Below are 20,426 nucleotides of genomic sequence, written 5' to 3'. Positions count from 1 at the left end.
AGGACGATCTATCTGCAGCGCTATCTCCACTCAGTAAAAATAAAACCTTCCACCACATTTAAGTCTTGCAGAAGTTCATAAAGGAGATTTAAACGAAATGACTAATAAATAAATTTGCATTTTCAGGAAAAAATTTAATGTTTGTAAATACCAAAGATGAGATGCTCACTGTTGACAACTTCTGATTTTTGGCAATAAATGAATTGAAGTCCTAAAATTATATGAGTGCATGTACAAAAAAATGACGTCTTTTAAGATTGAAAAAGTCCTGCCTGGAATATAGGTGTGCGCTTAAAATCACGTGCACGTCAATGGCCACGAGTTAATCCAAAGATAAAAAATATCTGTTTAATCTATGGACTTAAGATATAGAATATCTAAGTCCGTGTTTGATCTAGATGTAGACTCAGTGTGATGTTCGTACAATGCACATGTGTATATGTTCTCGCACCTGAGACAGATATATCCCCCATCTTAGATTTATCTAACCCAGGTATATGTAAATGACACACTATAAATGAACACAGAATCACGCCGTTGACTCTATATGTATATAAACCAAATGTCAAAAAAGCGTTTGAATCTCCAAACACTGTTTAAAACAAACATATGTATAGGCCTACTGACAACTTTTGAATTACACTTACCTGGTCCGACATATTGTGTTTTAGGTAGTCTGGTGACGAGTGTTTTTTCCAGGCGACACGAGCTGTATACAATACCTGGTCATGTGTGCGACCTATCCGTGACGGATATGTGGTTTTAGTACCACACAGAATAAATTAAACATGACCTTTTGACCGCCTTTAATGGTCACTTACGGACAGCGTCCACAATATGTACTTGTGACACCTTAAGACAAGTTATGTCACATAAAGGTAAGTGTAAATGACAGAACAGTCTCGGGCTCTTCATTGTACGACAGGTAAATTTTATTTGTTCAGCAAAATACTTCTACGAATATGAAATGTTTCTTTATAAATGCAATTCTACAATCCAAAAGACCTATGTAAACTGAACCAAATTAACTTTCAAAATTGTCAACATTTAACTTCCTTTATAAATATAGGTGCTGACCCGCAATATTACCTCGTAATCTCGGCAAGCCTCCATTAAATCATCAACTAAAACGTTCCAGGATTTCCGAAACGCGTGTATAAGAAGCTGCGAAAAAACGAAACATGACAAAGTGTATTAGCGAAACATCTGTTCCATGGGTGAATGTGGCTGTTCAGTCTCCGTCAACGGCCTTATAGTAAGAGTTCTTATATTGTTTGTTAGCTAAGTCTCTCGTCCCGTGAATAGTGTCATTTCGATGCGAGTTCCCATGAAGGACCTTGATGCTACCTAACCAAACAACATAATGAACACGCTGGACATCGTGTTTATACCGACATCCGACCTTGAACAACACTGAAATTGGGAAATAAACTCATCAACATGAATTATTCCACTAGCGAAAACTTTTGAATGTAATGTCGATTGAATTTGGTATGACAATAGAACATGTCATAGGTATGTCCTAGAATTGTTTACCCAAGCCCATTTTCGCGACACTGACCATTTCAACCGTGACTATCTATAGAAGAACTATACTTGTACTAACAATTTTCCAGAACGAAAGGAAGTCACGGAAATTCAATTCCCTTACTCAATACCTGAATCTGCAATACGAGTTCTGTACAACTTGGCTTAAACTGAAAACATTTTAATAAATATATAAGTAATATTTAGTGTAATGTGATATTACCAAAATGGAACAATTCTCAGATATTTGACGCATAATTTGTATTTTGCGATACAAACTATTTTTAACTATTCCAAACAAAATATAAGTTATCTATAAATTATTCTGACACCTTTTATTACACCATGTCTTCTATATTGGTTCATATATCTATTTAATTTTTCAAAAATAAAATTATAAATAAAATCTCGGTAAATGATGTCATGCGACAACACAATTATTCTGTCAAATTCTTTTTAAACTATGAAAAGCATTGCTGAAATCAATATTTTGTATAGGAAATTAAGTGAGATTAATGATAAAACAGGTGAACTTTTATAAAATGAAGAAAGTATTAAAAAGTATGTCAGTTACTTCAATAAAACGAACAGAATATAAGAGGCGTTCCATTTTGGGTATCCCTATGTGTTGAAACCTGACATGCCTTGCTGCGTTCTATTTATAGACACGTGCACTGCTGATATATAATCAAAGTCCGAAATTAAAGTTGAAGGAATATATGAAACATAAAGAAATAAATACATAATTCAATAATTTGGGTAGCGCCACGTTATCTATAGAAACCTACTCTTGAATTATTACAGAAAAAAACGTTCTTTTTCAAACTTCATTTATTAGTCTTATCTTTTTGCAGTGGTGGTTCTCTTCATGGAAATTGCGCATCAGTCTCTGTGACCAGTCTGCATGGTATATATACTTAAAACTTCGCCGACAGATCTTGAAGCTGGTGGTTACCTGTTGACTTGATATAATTTCGTTTCCTTGCATTTTACGTGTAATTTTAACGATAGCACAAATTACTTTGCCCTGTCCGTCAGCTCTGTCCCCATCACCTCTACATTTCTTTTGGCCCATAACCCTACCTTTCGTTCTTCTCTGAAAACTTAATTCTTAAAGATCTTCATTCGTTGCCAGCGACTTTTGATGTCCATCTTAGCCGAAACTTCTTTCTGGACCAGTAACGCTTCTCAACCAGAGATTTAAAGCCGAGATGGAACTATGGGTAATCCCACGCTCTAATGTATAAGAACGGAGTCGGAACAAGGCTAGTTCGTTGCATTTGTCTATCAAAGCATGACAAGCCGTAACTTTAATCTTCAAATTAAATTAAACCTACTGATGTCTCTCTTCGTGATTATGAAACTGGTTTTTTAGAGCACAGCTGAAGGTTAAAAAAAAGAGGTCATAGAAGAATCTTGGGAATCGTCAGTCTGATCTTCATATATTTCTTAAAAATTGGATGTTTCACCTTGTTTACAAATTTTTCCCCACTTATTTGCTTTTAATTATACAAAATTGGAAAATTCCGCTCTCGAATAACAATAATAATTTTCAATTGTCAAATTAAAGTTTGTCGGTTGTAAGTATTTTTGTTTTCCCTGACAGTCCTAAAATAAAACAAGAGGCCCATGGGCCTTAACGGTCATCTGACAAAAAGCAAGCCAAACCTAGAAAGTGGGTTGAGGTCATTCATTTGAACAAACTTGGTAGCCTCTCCTCCAAGCATCTTACAGGCCCAATATCAGCACTCATGGACTTTTGCTTGTTGAGAAGAAGTCGTTTGTATATTTTAACATATTTGACCCCTGTGACCTTGAAAGTGGGTTGAGGTCATTCATTTGAATAAACTTGGTAGCCTTTCCTCCCAGCATGCTACAGACCCAATATCGGCACTCACAGACTTTTGCTTATTGAGATGAAGTCCTTTGTATATTTTAACATATTTGACCCCTGTGACCTTGAAAGTGGGCCAAGGTCATTCATTTGAACAAACTTTGTAGGGCTCCATGCCAGCATGCTATGGGCCAAGTATTAGCCCCCTAGGCCTTCTAGTATTTGAGAAGAAGTTATTTAAAGATTTTGACATATTTGACCCCTGCGACCTTGAAAGTTGTTCAAGGTCATTCATTTAAATAAACTTGGTAGCCTTTCCTCCCAGCATGCTACAGACCCAATATCGGCACTCATAGACTTTTGCTTATTGAGATGAAGTCCTTTGTATATTTTAACATATTTGACCCCTGTGACCTTGAAAGTGGGCCAAGGTCATTCATTTGAACAAACTTTGTAGGGCTCCATGCCAGCATGCTATGGGCCAAGTATTAGCCCCCTAGGCCTTCTAGTATTTGAGAAGAAGTTATTTAAAGATTTTGACATATTTGACCCCTGTGACCTTGAAAGTTGTTCAAGGTCATTCATTTAAACAAACTTGATAGCCCTTCATCCCAGCATGCCACAGGCACAATATCAGCAATCTGAGCCTTTTGGTTATTGAGAAGAAGTTGTTTAAAGATTTTAACATATTTGACCCCTGTGACCTTTAAAGTATGTCAAGGTCATTCATTTGAACAAACTTGGTAGTCCTTCATCCCAGCATGTCACAGGCCCAATATCTACACTCTGAGCCTTTTGGTTAATGAGAAGAAGTTGTTTAAAGATTTTAACATATTTGACCCCTGTGACCTTTAAAGTGGGTCAAGGTCATTCATTTGAACAAACTTGGTAGAGCTTCATGCCAGTATCCTCTGTGCCAAGTATTAGCCCCCTTGACCTTCTAGTATTTGAGAAGTCGTTTGAATGAAAAGTTTACGGACGGCGCACGGCGGACGGCGCACAGCGCACGGCGGACGACGACGGACGAAGCATGATGACTATAGGTCATCGGACCCTTCGGGTCAGATGATCTAAAAACACAAGGGACCGAGGGAAAACTACATATAAGATTTGTGAAAGGCCCATCCAGTACCTCTTAAGAAACAGCGAAAACAAACTTTTAATGTCGGAAACCAAGACTGCCTCCTTTTGTCTCTCCGAACAGATTGAATTGAATGGGCACAACTATGGACAACGACGAACATATTTATGAATTTGAGACAGACCTGCCCAGTGCTTCTCAACAAATAGTGATAACAAATGTTCATTGTCAAAATCCAAGATGGCCACCTATCGGCCATTTTGCTTTTTCAAGCAGATTCGAAATCAAAATCAAAGGGCACAACAAGGGACCTATGGAAACCCACAAAAGAAATTTAAGACTTCTAAAGAAAGAGTTATAATAGTCTTTCATTGTCAAAGCGCCAGATGACCAAAATCGAAACGGCACAATTAGGGAACAATGTATCCTTACTTATGAAATTTGAAAAAAAAACCCAATATTTCTCCAGCAATCATGATATCAAACTGTGAATGTCATGTGTATGTTTTTTTTCGTATCAGTCCGAAAATGAGACGTCTAATTTGGGACCAAGGGGTCCCTATACGAGACAGATCTGTTCAGTACTTCTCAAGATATAGTGATAACAAACTTTCGTGGTCAAACACCACAATGGTCGCATACCTTATGTGTGGCATCAGAGAGAGAGAGAGGAGGGGAAAGGGGAAAGAGAGACTGACAGCAGACAGACAGACAGACAGACAGACAGACAGACAGAAAACAGCATAAAATCAGAATAATGGTGAATTTTTATTTTTAATGGAAAACAACAATGCATTGATCAAATACCATCAATATGTGAGGTTACATTGCAAAAGTAGCACTTGATGCACAACTTTGTTACTGCTGACTTACTCAAATAATTATCTCACCAGAAAATAACAAATATCACATGTAAATTGATAAGTATCACAGGAATAAATAACAGTCAGTGGGTGTTGCTTTGATAGGAGGCAGTCATTGCCAATCAAATTATTAGTAAAATACTGTCACCACAAATACTAGAGGTATATTCTAATCAATATCAGAAAAACATGAATAGATAGATAATACAAAAGAGACCAGATATAAACTCTGAATAATCAGTCAATCTATATGGAACAGATACTATTCAATAATATTTGCCTTTTCAATATCTATACCAGGTCGTCTAAATTGCTCAAACAAAAAGATGAACACATTTGAAACTTAATATTGTTACTTTTTAACACATTTTATCACATTTTCATAGCAATTTACAAAGTGCCCAATGAGCTTAAACCCCTCACAAGTTCTGCAGTAACTCAGAAGTCTTTATCAGTTCCTGAAGTCAATTTCTAGAAATGTGAAAGCCTGTTCACCAAGCATGCTACTACACAAATACTATGACTAAGGACCCATGGCTTAATGAAAAGAAATTTTCAGTTCTTATTACCTATGACCACTGTGACCTTAAAGCCAGATAAGGTCATTTATGTTAACAAACTTGGTAGCCCTTTATTCAAGATTTCTACAGGCTCAATATCAGTGCCCTTAGCATTTTGGTTTTTGAAAATGAGAAGTGATGCCAGACACATGGATGGATGGATGGAGATGGCCCCTATAAAACATAGGCGATAAGCTAGTAAAATTATACGGCAAACATATCATTTATATGATCAAGTAAAAAACAAGATTTAGATATCTTGAATAATTATTGACTTATCAAATCACAGTATTACCAAGAAAAAAATCAATTTCTCTACGAGTTGCATTGCAGTATCAAGAAATAACAACTCTGTGACAAAAAATGTGGGAACTCCTTCTAATATAGGGTACTGGTCCTGGTCAATGTAAATCTTATTATTAAAGTGGACGGGTTGTAGAATCAAAGCTGTGTACTGTTTAATGGTGGGTAGATGGGTCCTAGGCCTCCCATCTGCATACCCGAGGGTATGCAGGGGAATGATGCGAAAGGGTGAGCCTAAAAATCCTGAGAATCAATCACCTCAGGCTGAAGGCTAGAATCTGCCTCCAGCCAGTTGTGATTGAATATCCGGATTTTAATTATTAAAGTATTCCACTTTAAACTTATGAAAGACCTTTGTCTTAAATGTGGAACTAATTATCTGACAAAGCGAAATACACAAATAGAGCAATACATCCAAACTGGCATCAATGAAAGTTGAGAATAAATGTAACGGAAAGAATCTTCTGGAGGGAAAGTATGATATTTTTCTTTTGTGCTGTGCACTCCTGAAGAACATCAAAGTTTCCATCTCACTTGAAGAAATGTAACATTATTAATCAATGAATGAAGAATATATAGAATTATCATTGTAATAATACATGTCATAACTTTCATTTACCTTTAACACATATGCTTTGTAATGAATAACTTCCTTCATCCATTTTCTAAAATCTGATTTTCATGAACTTTGTTAATCATTATATGGATAAAAGTGATACAAGTACTACAAAGGGAAACAACTCATATAAGATTTACATTGATAATACCAGTATTATTCCAGATGCAGACCTATTTTATTCTTATACACAACAACGTAAAAAGAAACATAATTTTATTGAGGGATGGATATTGAAACTCTCTCATTTATTTAGCTGTGGGATAATAAAGGACTTTTGGATCAAATATGTGTCTTTTCTTCACCTTGGGATCGTAAATACCTGAAGAAATTAAGGGAATGGTTAAAAACAAAACAAAAAAACCCTCATAACCAAATTAAGATCAAGAATAGAGTCCTTCCATGGCTTACAATAACTGTTGACAATTCAACAACATTTATACTGTCCTTTAAGAATGAAGGAAAAAACCGAGATATTCTTTATAGTCTACTGATAAAGCAGCATAAAAAGACTTGCTTTGTTTTGTAACACAACTGTAAATCATGACAAAAATTGAGGACTACATCTACTTTATGAGTCGACGAATCACACAGCGACATTATTACATTAATGCATAAGCCCTTAATGTTAACTCGATATATTTACAATCTGGCAAAATATGGGCTATATGTGTCTGTTTTGACATCAATGTGACGTTCCCTTCCCCTGCATATTATACACTTATACTTAGTACAAATGTACTATTAAATAAATATGAAAGACAAAGTGCATCAATACAGATAATACAGGTGTATAAATAAAAAAAAACAAATTCTGTTGTTATATCGCAGAAATAAATTTTAAAAGGGAGTCTCTTTTACACTGTATTCAATACCTTAAACAATTCAAACTATCCTTACAAGGATGATTTTCTGACTTTTTTTTTTAAACCTGACATGATGATATTTTAACTAGAAATATGTATACAACCATTGGTAAATTAAACACCTTTAATTATAAATTCCTGCTGATAGTGATGGAACACATTTACAAAGACTAGAAACAATTATCTTCTTTTAAATTTGTGAGTCAGCAAGATATCTGAAAAAAGAAAAAAACAACATTAAAAACAAAGCAATTACACCAAAATCAATGAGAAAATATTCAATTTGTGTTCTTAGTCAGAAAAAAAGGAAAAAAAAACCTCCCACCTCAATAATATAACACAAGACAAAGCAAAACAATTCAGAGATTATAAAGATGTCAGGATGGCTAACCTTCTGATGGTCTCGTTCTGTCTTTGAAGGTGTCCTGTGAAGTTTTTCTATATGATATATACTTCCTGTGAGGAAAGACGATCGTAGGATCTGTTAGACAACATTCAGTAGCCTGTGATAACTCAAATGACTTCTTAACAGATTTAACAGATATCTTTCTGAGAAAATCAGAGTCAAAAGCCTTCAAAGTAGATTCAGATGAAGATTGAATATGAACAGATGTATCAGTTGATGATGAAGTTGACTTCCGTTTCCTGTTCCCAGTAGGCGTTTTCTGAAGATTCTGCTCCAAACCTCTGTGTTTCCCTGGTAACTCCTCCTTAATGTCAAATGGAAAGGTATCAGGGTAAAATCACTTGTTATCTTCCTTTAATTAGTATGTGTATTATATTCAAAAACCCTTGTAATAATGATTGCTACACTGACCTTTGTAAATAGCCCAGAAATATCCTTATCACAAGTTAGAAAGTTATTAACATAAAAAGTTGGTGGCACCTGGTACATAGCCACACAAATTAACAATTGTTTATTTAATCTTTTTATCCTGATTCAGTAACATATACACTCGCCTGTGTTCTATGTTCACTCCAAACCTTATTGCTGAAGTACCAGAACAGCAGGGGTTTGCATTGATAACCCCTCTCCCCAATCTTTTTCTGATCTATATCAACTGAAGTATTAATCTATCAAAGAAATTTTTATTTCAAAAGTGGTCAACAATGACCTTTGACCTTTAATCTTCACCAATGATCACTAATATTCTAAATGGTTAGAACTTGTTAGTGTGATGTTACAGTGTGAATACAGTATGAACAAGATCTGTCCATGACGGCATAAGATATCTTAGTACACAAGAATTACAGACAAAGGAATGGAGAGTGATCACTCCATACCCCCATTACGTAAGAGGTGTGTATAAAGAAGTAAAAAACTATACACCTGGATATTGGATACAGAGTAACTCTATAGTCTTGTTTCTGCTCCTTTGAAGAGACAGAATCCTGATGCTATACATTTACCAGGGCATGTATCAGTAAATAATAATCTGCAACACCTACTGGTAACAAAACCACGGACTGTAATAAATTTTATACTTTGTCCCACAGTGTGGGATATTCTACTGTTTATTCCAGTAATTGCGTTTCAGCTTAGACTTAACATTATTCACAATTTTCTTTGCATCTTATTTTACCTCAACATCTATATCTTCCTCAACCAGGTCTTCTGGAACGATCTCATCAGAATTCACCTCGATGGATTCATTGATCACTAACTCATCCTCAAAACTTAGACATGGCACGCAGGTCAGGTTAACCTGTCACAATACAGATATGTCAGTCTAGAGAGGTCTGCAGTTCCGTCACCAGAAGTAATAATACAATTCATGCAGTAGTATCAGTGATTTCAACAGAACAAAATCCATCTCCTGTACATCCTCTTTAAACATATCATTTTTTAACTTCCCTTCAAAAATAAAATTATAATTTACAAAATGTTTATCTAGTCAACATTTGTCATATCCTCGAGCATACCCATCCCCTTACTATATCTCAATCTAGAGATCTCAAATGTCATTGTTTAAATGCTAAAGTAGCAACATATTAAGATTGCTTTAAGCCCAAGGAGGCTAATACATAATCTTTCACTCAAATGTCCTCTTATTATAAATGGGTGACAAGGCAATTAACAGCATATCATGGATGAGCTTATTACAAGACATGACATTGCTGAATAAATATGACATAGGCAAAAATGACTGCTAATTAGACAACCTAATTTTGAAATTTTGAAATCTTTAAGTAAGAGTATTTTGTGTTTCAGGAACTACATCCATTTATGGGAGATGTTACATACTTCTGGTCTTTTAAACTGTGTATGGGTTGAGGAGACAGGAGTGCTTGTCAAAATCTTCTTAGATTTTTCAGAATCCTGAAATCAAATTCCACAATGCCAATTTTAGTTGATACATATTTTTTGAAATAAGATAATCTGAACCAATACAATATATTTGTTAAACAAACAAGTCTTTCAATCAATATGTGAATATTTTCTACATATTAATTTCTTTAGGTTCTGTTGAATGAAAAGGCAGCTATTGCAAAACTTTTCAAAAATCGTGTCACATCTCAAAATTCAGAAATGTATGAGCTAGTGGATATAATATGCATACAAGGTATTATAGGTAGGTCTTAGATTAGTCATTTAAAGATACTGTCTTGTCCAAACTCCAATGAAAAACGTACATTGATGACAATGAACAGAGGAACATGATACATCAACACATCACCTAAAGAGTTCCAACGATATTACAATTTTCTGCCAGAAGATTTTTCTCACAAACCTCTTTCCACAATGAATTAGGTCCACTTCTAAAGAAATGTTTTTCTTCCTTTGATTTCTTTGTTTCCTTGCACGGGTTGTCTTTTGTAACTTCCTGGTAACTCAGGTTATACTCTAGGAGGAATAGTTAAACATATTTAATATTGGTTTTAAATCCAATTCACTGCATTACTAAAGGTATATTCAACTTTAGCATGTAATGAAACTAATGAATGAATCTTATATACTCATCCTTTCATCTCCTAAAACAGTAAGTCAAGGTCATTCATATGAGGCAACTCCACTTAGTCCATATTATTCTGTCCAAGCCACCAGCTATATACCATGGAATCATGGTTTTTATGGAACACTGCTAGAGTTTCTTTTTCATTCCTTATGACCTAATCTTGACATGCAAACCTGGTCAAAGTCCTCGAAAAAAACAGAACAACACAACTGTTCAGAAAAAGATATGGTCCAAATAACATTTAACCCTAATGATCATGACTGCTTACAAAGACAACATCAGTGGTAATTTTGCTGGCAAGACCTCATCATCATTCTGCGTCAGTTTTCTACTTCCACCTTTAAATAATGTCTTACTTGCAGATGCAGCATCATACAAAACCAAGAGCTCAAACTTGTATCATGTAATGTTCTTTCTACTAGACATATAGACAAAAATACAATTGTATTTAGAACATCTTCATGTATCAACTGAAATTTTAAATCACTGTTTGTCTATGAAAATAGCAGTTTACATTTTTACTCAAATTAACCAATATTAAAGTTGATGAAATGATTTAGATACCACCACCGACTGTAAACTGAGATAATTCAGGCACCTGTGTTTTGTGAACTTCTGATTGATGACAGGGAAGGTGTATGAGAGACCAGACTTCCATTACAGCCAGACATAAACAGAACTGTGGAACTCTTGGGCAATAATCTTCTCTTCTTCTTGGTGGCCACAATGGCTGATTTCACTGGAGTTCTTATGATGAAAACAAAGTTATAAAACTTTTTTGTTTTTTATGATCAGATCAAACTAATTTTGCTTTTACCTTTCCTCTAACTGCCGTGGTTTCTAAAATATTATCTCTGATGCAGTATACTTGTTTTTGGAGGGGTTATTCTTATACAAATGCCCAAAGACACATGCACACATTGAAATTCCAAATAATCTAGACATGTGACACACCGTATTAATGTATATTTACTTTGGCATTAAGCCTATGTCTGGTAATAAGCCCACTGCTCTTGTTGAATAGAACTACCAACAAATGCTATTCATTTCATTGTCCTGTAATAAACCCATCCCTTGACTTAAGAATCCCCTGGAATGGCATGAATAAATAAAAGCGATTCTTAATAATAATCGTTCTGGTTTAGGCAGAATATCAAGAGTTCTATTTTAACTCATGGTTTCCGTGCTGAATTACAGACTTACGCAACTTCTGATTTTCTTGTTCTTGCCTTCGGCGTAATTTCCTGTACCTGTTGTAAATGACCTTGTCTATCTGGGTAAAGGAAAACAATATAATCATAGTTTAATGTCAAAGTAAAACTGCAATCATCACAAGAATGTCTGACACCAGGATACCCCAATCCGATATTTTTTGCCAAGGTGAACCAAAATATTACTAAATAGTACGCAAACCTCACTGATCAATGTTTATATCGAAGAATAGCTGTCGAGGTAAAGCAACATATAACTATGTAGTACTAAAATCTCATTGATCAGTATTCATATAGATATATAACACGTGTTTACATAAAGTACTTTAAGCTGTGGTTGAGCTGAAGCAGTGTCGGGAAGATAATATGACATTTACTATATAGGTAAAATGTTTGGTTCCTTAAAGGTAATCATTAGAAAATGCTATAACATAGAGCTGGTAATTTTCAAAGGTCAAAATTTTTTAGATTTTCTTCAAAAACGATAGAGTAACATTTCCATGAATTAAAATTTGATGATCTGTATGTAAAAGGTCATCTAATACATATGTGCCTGATTATTTTACAGATTATATTTTTGCAATCACGTTGATGTAACTTGAAATTAATCAGCTATACAGTATTAGTCAACGAAACTTCAATACACAGCTTAGGTGTCAATGTATTGATGTGTTAAACAAAAGGCAAATATGATCATAAGAAAAGGACCCTATAGAAAACAAATATTGTTAACACTGAGACGGATTAGTCACCATCCACAGAATGCACTTCTTTGATTTCAGAGATATCAGGCATAAATTTGTCCTCATCAAAGTCAAGTCCTCCCCTTCTCCTGGTTGAACTTAAGCAGTAGGGCACTTTATCATCCTTCATTATGGCCTTGGGCTGATCAACAAGACTACACTGCCCTGAAAGATAAAAAAAACATTGTTTAAATTAAAATAATTGCAGATGTGAATTTGTCAATTAATTCATGTCATTTAATTTATATATGAACATTTCTGAGCTGCATTCCCTTTTTTTTTTTTTTTATTTCAATCTATTTTTGTCTTCTTAAGGCCTAAATTTTTAGTACTTTTGCTGAGAAATAATTTCAAATTTGATCTTTTTCTTTCAACACCCTCTAGCTTCTCTAGGGTTGAATTAACTTGACTACTTGTTTCCAAGGTAATTAAGACAATTTTGAAATTGAATCTACTCCACAGTAAAGGCACTATTAAACCACATGATCAATGTGTGTTGAAAGTTTTATGAAGTTGATTGATTTGTGTAGAAAGTTTTCTGTAGATATATCATTAACGGTTCTGGAGTCCAGAAATGCCCCTTGACACATGGATATGCACATGGACAACGTTTGGAAAGAACCTGTTGTGTATTCCCATGCCAACCTTCAATAAAAGAAATAAAACTGAAGTGCGTCAGTTATTTCATTTACTAACCTTCCACTGGACCAATTCTTTCAATGACTGACATGTCTGGTAATTTTATCAGATCAATATCCAAACCATCCTTTTTCCGTGTGGAATTCATTTGCAGCACTCGTTTGTGACTTTCTGCTGGGACGAATGAATCCTTATCCTGAGAAACAACTTTTTCTAGAATGGCAAAAGAAAACAAGATACAGACATATCTCACTATGAAAACCCACAATGGACCTGCCCTAATCATCCACTTTGGGTTAGATAATTTCCTTGTCTACAGAGGCCTGATACTCATTAGCAGAAGATTATTTCTGTGAATTTTAGAGATAATACATCAGCAGTTTTCTGATGTCCATTTGAGGAAAGCAACCAATTAATATAAAGAAATAAGATCCAATTGCTTTCAAAGTTCTGTATACAGTGGAAAAGTGGCAGAACTCTCTGTCTCGAAGATAACTAAGATAATCAAATTCAAGCTATTTATTTTGTAATTATCTTTACCTTGTGATGGACTACTCGTGATAACAGACAGATCCTCTGGAAATTTAGCTTGAAATACACTTAGAGCACCAAGCTTCTTAGTAGAGTTGAAGAAGCCATGAGACCATTTGTTCCTGTCAGTGTGTTTAGGTTTGCTCAAACCAGATCTCCTATCCAAACCCTTGGCAGAAGTATCTAGGAAATTGCAATATATTTTCAGCACAGTCAGTAATGATTTTTACGCAATTCATTGAGCCTGAACAACTGGGCCATACTTTCGTGGATTTATTGATCATAAGAAATACATTTTTTTAGAACAATAGGGTGATCAGAACCAGAGTTATGACATTGCTTAAAATTACATATTTCTACAGATCTGACAGAAGCTGTCACGTGCTAATGTTTTTCCTAGACTTAATTTCCATGCTTACTTTTTATTGCTACCTCTGTTTTTCCTGAACTATGTTACATACAATTTCACACCTTATAATTTTCTCTAGATTATTTATTCTGCTATACACCATTTCGTCAATACCAACTTTCAAGACATAAAACTTGATAAGTTTTCTCAGGATTAGCAATCTACATATACCTTTACCCTTCATTTAAACTCTATTTCACCATCAGGCTGCATACCTAAACTTCATGGCTTTCTGAAAACCAGTTCTCCTTCCATTAATAAGTAGATCTGTCCTTAGAAACTGTCAGACTATTCATAACTAGTGGACTATGTGTCATGACTCCAGCGTTTCCCTACCTGGTTTTGTTCCCTGTGCTGTGCTAGAAGGACAGTCATTAGAAATTGCTTGACCATCTCTGCAGGAGTGACCACTGACTGGACGGTTCTGAACCATGTCTGAATCTGTCACCCAATCATAGGTGTACATATCACTATTGGTTTGAGACTTCCTGTTCACAGTTTCTAAAAAAAATATTTACAATTTTTGTTTATCAGTTAGATGAAATTCGTAGACAAGATTCGTGGATTTTAATAATTTTCCTGTTCTTTCTGTTACTTCTCAGAAAACAGTTCATAAGCTACCTTATGACTCAAAAGAAATTTTAATTTAAGCACTACCTGGACTTGACACATAACTTTTATGCAAATAAACAGTGCTTTTTAAGTTTAAAAACATAATTACTGGCAGAGATTAATATGAAAGAAAGTGGAAAATGACTTGTGGTCTCAAAACAAGAAATGATAGGTTTACTCTTGCTTACGTCTTCTTATTAACAGCCAAGATCATTTTAAGGATGTTTGTGTCATGTAGGTTTTCAGTCAGAATTCCCGCAGAAAAAAATGCTTACTGCGGGCAGAACTTAGCGACTGCAAAACATTATCTGAAAATATTTTTTGATAGTTTCGACAAATGTCATTCCCTGTGACCTTGAATATTAGGTTCAAAGTCATTTCTTTTCACAACCTTTGTCTGGATTCACCCTTAAAACCTACCAGCAAAATATCATGCTTCTGGGCCTATTGGTTAATCATAAGAAGTTGTTGGAAGGTTTTGACTTACTTGACCCCTGTGAATTTTGAATATGGATCAACATTGTTTCTTTTTGCAAACATTATTGAGTTTTATTCCAGGGACCTACCAGCCAAATATCATGCACTGAAGGCCTTTCTGTCAATCAAAAGAAGTTGTTAAAAAGTTTTGACACATTTGATCCTGGTGAACTTGGATATGAATCAGGGTAATTTCTAATTGCAAATGTTGTTGGGTTTCATCCCAGGGCCACAGCCAAATAACTTACACTGAAGACCTTTCTGTCAATCAGAAGAAGTTGTTAAAAAGTTTTGACAAATTTGACCCCTGTGACCTTGAATATGTGTCATGGTCATTTCTTTGCACAAACTTTGTTGGGACTTTATCCAAAGGACCTAATTGCTGAGTATTACAACTCTAGGTGTGTTGATTATTGAGAAGAAGATGTTAAAAGGAAGACATTGATGCCCCTTGGCAAGTCAGGTAATGAACTAAATCTGAATTGTATTTACTTATAGAGGACATTCTGTCTGTAGATTGAAGTGTAGTCTGTGCCGTAGGGCCTTTTCCCCTCGTACTGCTCGTCTGATGACTAACTGGTCGTGAATCTGCAGTGTCTGTTACCCATTCATAAGTGTAAGTGAATTCGTCACAAGTGACATCATATGTTGGTAACTTTGAATTTTTATTCTTGTTTTCTGTAACAAAAAAATGTGAAATAACTTGTAATTAAACATTTCTCTGTTTTATCAGAATCTTTATACCTTACTAGCTTTTCAAAATACAAATTCACATTTTTCCGATTGAAAAAAGGAGGCTCAGATTATGGATTTTAACTCTGATTAAGGTAGTTTAGAAAAGAATAAAAGGAAGCAAGAAAACAAAGGGCGCAGACAAGCATGCAAGTGTAGGCTTCATGGGAAGGCCAGATGTTTTGTCAGTATACCATTCCTTTACATTACAAACCTTGTTTCTCTTCTATCGGTTCCATCTCTGGTAATTTATCTAGAAAAGGTGAATGATGAGGTGGCATTCTGGAGGCTAGAATATTGGAATTTTTCTGCTCCTTGGAAGTTCCAGGTGATGATAAACAATGATCATCACTGGATTCGTCATCATCCTCCATCACCTCTTCAGCACTCAGGTTCAACACTGAGTGACCAGCCATTTCACATCCAGACGTTACTCCTGATGTATAAACAATGTACTGTCACTATAAAGGGAAGTATGTTAACTCCTGAGGTATAAACAATGTACTGTCACTATAAAGGGAAGTATGTTAACTCCTGAGGTATAAACAATGTACTGTCACTATAAAGTATGTTCAGTTAGACACCAGGAAAGTCAGTCCATTATCAGAACAAATTGTTTGAGCATTTTAAAGAGCTTAAAAATCATTGTGAAAGCTACAGATATCTAAATACAAAGCAATGTAGAGTGACTACAATATGAACGATGTTGCCCTATGTAAATCATAATGAGTCTACTCTCAGTTGATGATGGTTTAGGAGTAATTACAAAGTTTCTTTAGTGCAGAAGCAAAACGTAAGACGTTTAAACTGAACACCTTATTATTTTTTATTCCATAACTATCAACAATATAACAAACCTGGTGAGAAAGATTGGCATAAAATCCGTTTAAATAATTTTGAACATCTCATGTAGACATTTTTTTTCTTTCGTAAAAAGTATGCTAGGAGAGTTTATATACCTGATACTTTTTGATCTGTCTGGTGCGGAGTCTTGTGGATCATTTTTGGCATCAGCAGAGATATTTTTTCCTGCCCTGTGGATGTAGAAAATCTCGATAAAAATAAAAAAAATCTGGTAATGAGTTAGCAGGTAATGATCATCTGCAAATAGAATATACAACAAAATCCAGTATACATTACTAATAATGGTTATACATTAGATTATCATTTCCTCATCATTATATAGACTACTAAGTCTAATGTCTTAGCCTTACTTACATGTCAATTCTTGGTCTCGCCTTGGCAGCTCAATGCTGTCGTCTTCACTGTCACTACCTTTAACCTTTGTCTTGACCCAGCATTGATTAGCTTGATCAAGTCCATGTCTAGGAGTGGATTCCATTTGTGGAGTTGGTTGACTTTCTTCTCTCTGCTTTTCATTTTGCTGAACGATGATGTATAATTTAACACACTGACATACCATGTGTTTTTAATGAAACAAGGAAAAAACAAGAGCAGCTTTGATGGCCATCTGAGGTAAGCAATACTAAATATAAAAGTTATAGATTGAAAATGCTCCGCTGAAACAATGGAAGTTTTAGAGGTCAACATCTGTACACAAGCAGACTGTTTATGTATCATACAGCTATGTGTATAATTACACATTAGGCATTGTCACAATCTATTTATACAAATTTCAAAAATATTACTTGGGCATATTGACAATAACCGTCTAAGATGTAATATTAAGGCAAAATACGTTTGCTTGTAACCATAATATTTTGCTTTGCAAACCCATTGGGTTCAAATTCTTATGAAACGGAACAAGTACAAAAATTCAGATATCCATCTAAAGCATATTTTTTACTGAAACGTGCTGATCATATGAATGGCACCTATTGTAGTTTATAACACCTTGACATCATTACCAGGTGATAATAAGACAATGAAACACTTTTACCTCAGACATCAATTAAGCTGTCAAAACCTCACTCATTTCATTATTTTAAGGCCATGAGACAATTCTATCAAATAAATAATTCAAGTTGCAGGTGAAAACTTAACTATCAGCTTCACTGTTTTTCCTACCTCTGAAGATGTTTTTAGTGGCCATCTTGCAACTCTTTTTCCCCTTGTTTTTCGAGACTGTTTTTGTATTGGAGTACCAGTGCCTTTCCTGCTTTGTGTGGTTCTTGATGTCTTCCTAGAAACATTAAAGTATTAAAAATATATGTTATATACATGTACATGACTTTATTTTCATGCATCCACTGAACTTTAATAACTTTCATCCAATTCCATCCCTCCATCAACTTTAAATTAAATATTCTTTCAGAGTTGAACTGTTTTTTTCAGTATTTGGTCTCACTTCTCTGTCCCATCATAAACAACATTAACTAATTCTGTTTGTCTGATTGCAGTATTGTATCCTTGCAATAGCCATAGTGAAATGATAATAATTTCATTCCTTGTCTCCTTACATAGTCAAAAGACACTCTAGGGATAAAAGTTGGACTAGATTGAATTGCTTCCATTCACACTGAGTGATTCCATTCTCTGAAAGATTACCATCTGTGACCCATTTCTCTGTTCTTTTGGGGAGGGGTTGGAGCCCTTAAGAGATCAGGCCACACTATGTCTTCTGCTCTTCAAAAAATACCATGTCAAATATTCTGATGTAACGATACACTGAGCCATGATTTGATACGTATTTCAATACACTACCCACATTAGAGTATATCATCAATAATTTCTTTCTAAATCATGTTTAAATATTTGAATCCGAACTTTGTCAAAACACTGTACCGGAATGATTACTCTTACCTCTTGCACAAAAGAGTTCCAAATTTCCTATGAATGTTGACAGCGTATTAACACTCAGAGAAATGGAAGGCATGAACGCATTATTCTAAAATCAACTTGCTGCAATATGAGCACAAGCTTTCAAAAGCAGATAAATGAATAGTTTATCATTTACAATGGATACCTATATCAGCAACTCCATACATGTATCTAGCTCCATATAACATGGTGCACCAGTGTATTGTTACACAAATAAATTGTTTTTCTTGTTATCAGAAATCAACAGGGACATGAAGACTTAAATTAAAACAATATTTGATAAAGGCTATGACTACAGTATTTTTATGAAGTGAAAATTCACAGAAGATGAAAGACCAAGATATACATCCTAAATTTCACATTAGCTAAAATGGTGTGATACAGTTGTGAGATGAATATTAATATTTGCTCAATAGGACTGAGACAATACAGCCTAACTACCCTACCAGAACAGATCATACAACTAAAAAAGGAAGATGATGTAGGGTAGCATTTGGCAGATCACCTTTATAAAGCCCATCAGCATTTTCCATTTTAGTTATTATAAAATATGTTGTACATACCTTTTATTGTCTTTAACTGTTTGAATGTCATCCGAGTCGTCTGTTTTAAAAAAAGAAAAAAGGAGAAAAAAGAATATTAATAATACATGTTGGGTTATCATTTAGTTATTCATTAAACATAGAAACACTTTCTTTAAAATTCAGAGTCAGAAATGAAAAAACGATCAAATGAATTATATCAATTTTGCTTTAAACAAACCAACTTTGTAAAGGTCAATGCAAACTAACTCCGAAGAACACTTGTACTATTTGTATATATGTTTTGATCAAATTCAACATCACATTAAAATAAAAAGTCCTCAAGGAAGCCAAACAAATATATACAATTATGGCACTTTGCTTTGGTCAATATGAGGATTTATGGAGAGCAATAATCAATATTGACGATAACCATTATTGACCGAAGTGCTACAACTGTTTTAATATGCCACATCTTTGATAAAACTTTGTATTGCACTTGTGTGCAAATTGCTGAACATGTGTCCAACACATCTGATTGGCTGAAATTATGTAATGTCATAGAATGCATGTACTTGAATGCAACATGATTTTATCACTTTTCCAGAGAGAAATTTGATGTTAAATGAAATGACACTTAATTGGATGTAGACCAATCAGCATCTAATACAGAACTTTAATGACATTAACAATTTAAACCAAAACATTGGATCATCCAAACTTCAAATAATTGCAAAAAATCACCAATACTGTAAACATACTTATTTTGGCGACAATGTTATTTCAACACTCAAGATACTGCATTAATATATGATTGTGCTCATTACACTTGCAATATAGAAATATATGTAATTGCAAATGCGCGATTTCCTCATTGCCACCAAATTTGTATATTTAAATCATTTTTTTACCAGACAAGCTGAAAGTGTTGGTATTTTCATGTGCTTTGGAATTTCCAATCTGGCTTTGTGTTTTTTGTAGGAGAATCCCTCTCGGCCGGTTACTAATCCTTGTCCTACTGCCATAGGTCCTCAGTACCGGACATTTTGGGGAAAATATTGTTCTTGGGTTCATAGCTCCTAAAAAGCATGCAAAAATAACTTGAGAAGGTAGACAAGAAGACAGCTCAAAACATTTTTATTTGAATTTAGATTCCTTTAGCT

This window comes from Ylistrum balloti, unplaced genomic scaffold (assembly GCF_031769215.1).
Source record: "Ylistrum balloti isolate Yb309-2 unplaced genomic scaffold, AGI_CSIRO_Ybal_v1 Utg369758, whole genome shotgun sequence".
In the NCBI taxonomy this organism is placed as follows: domain Eukaryota; kingdom Metazoa; phylum Mollusca; class Bivalvia; order Pectinida; family Pectinidae; genus Ylistrum; species Ylistrum balloti.
This window is presented reverse-complemented; position numbering follows the sequence as displayed.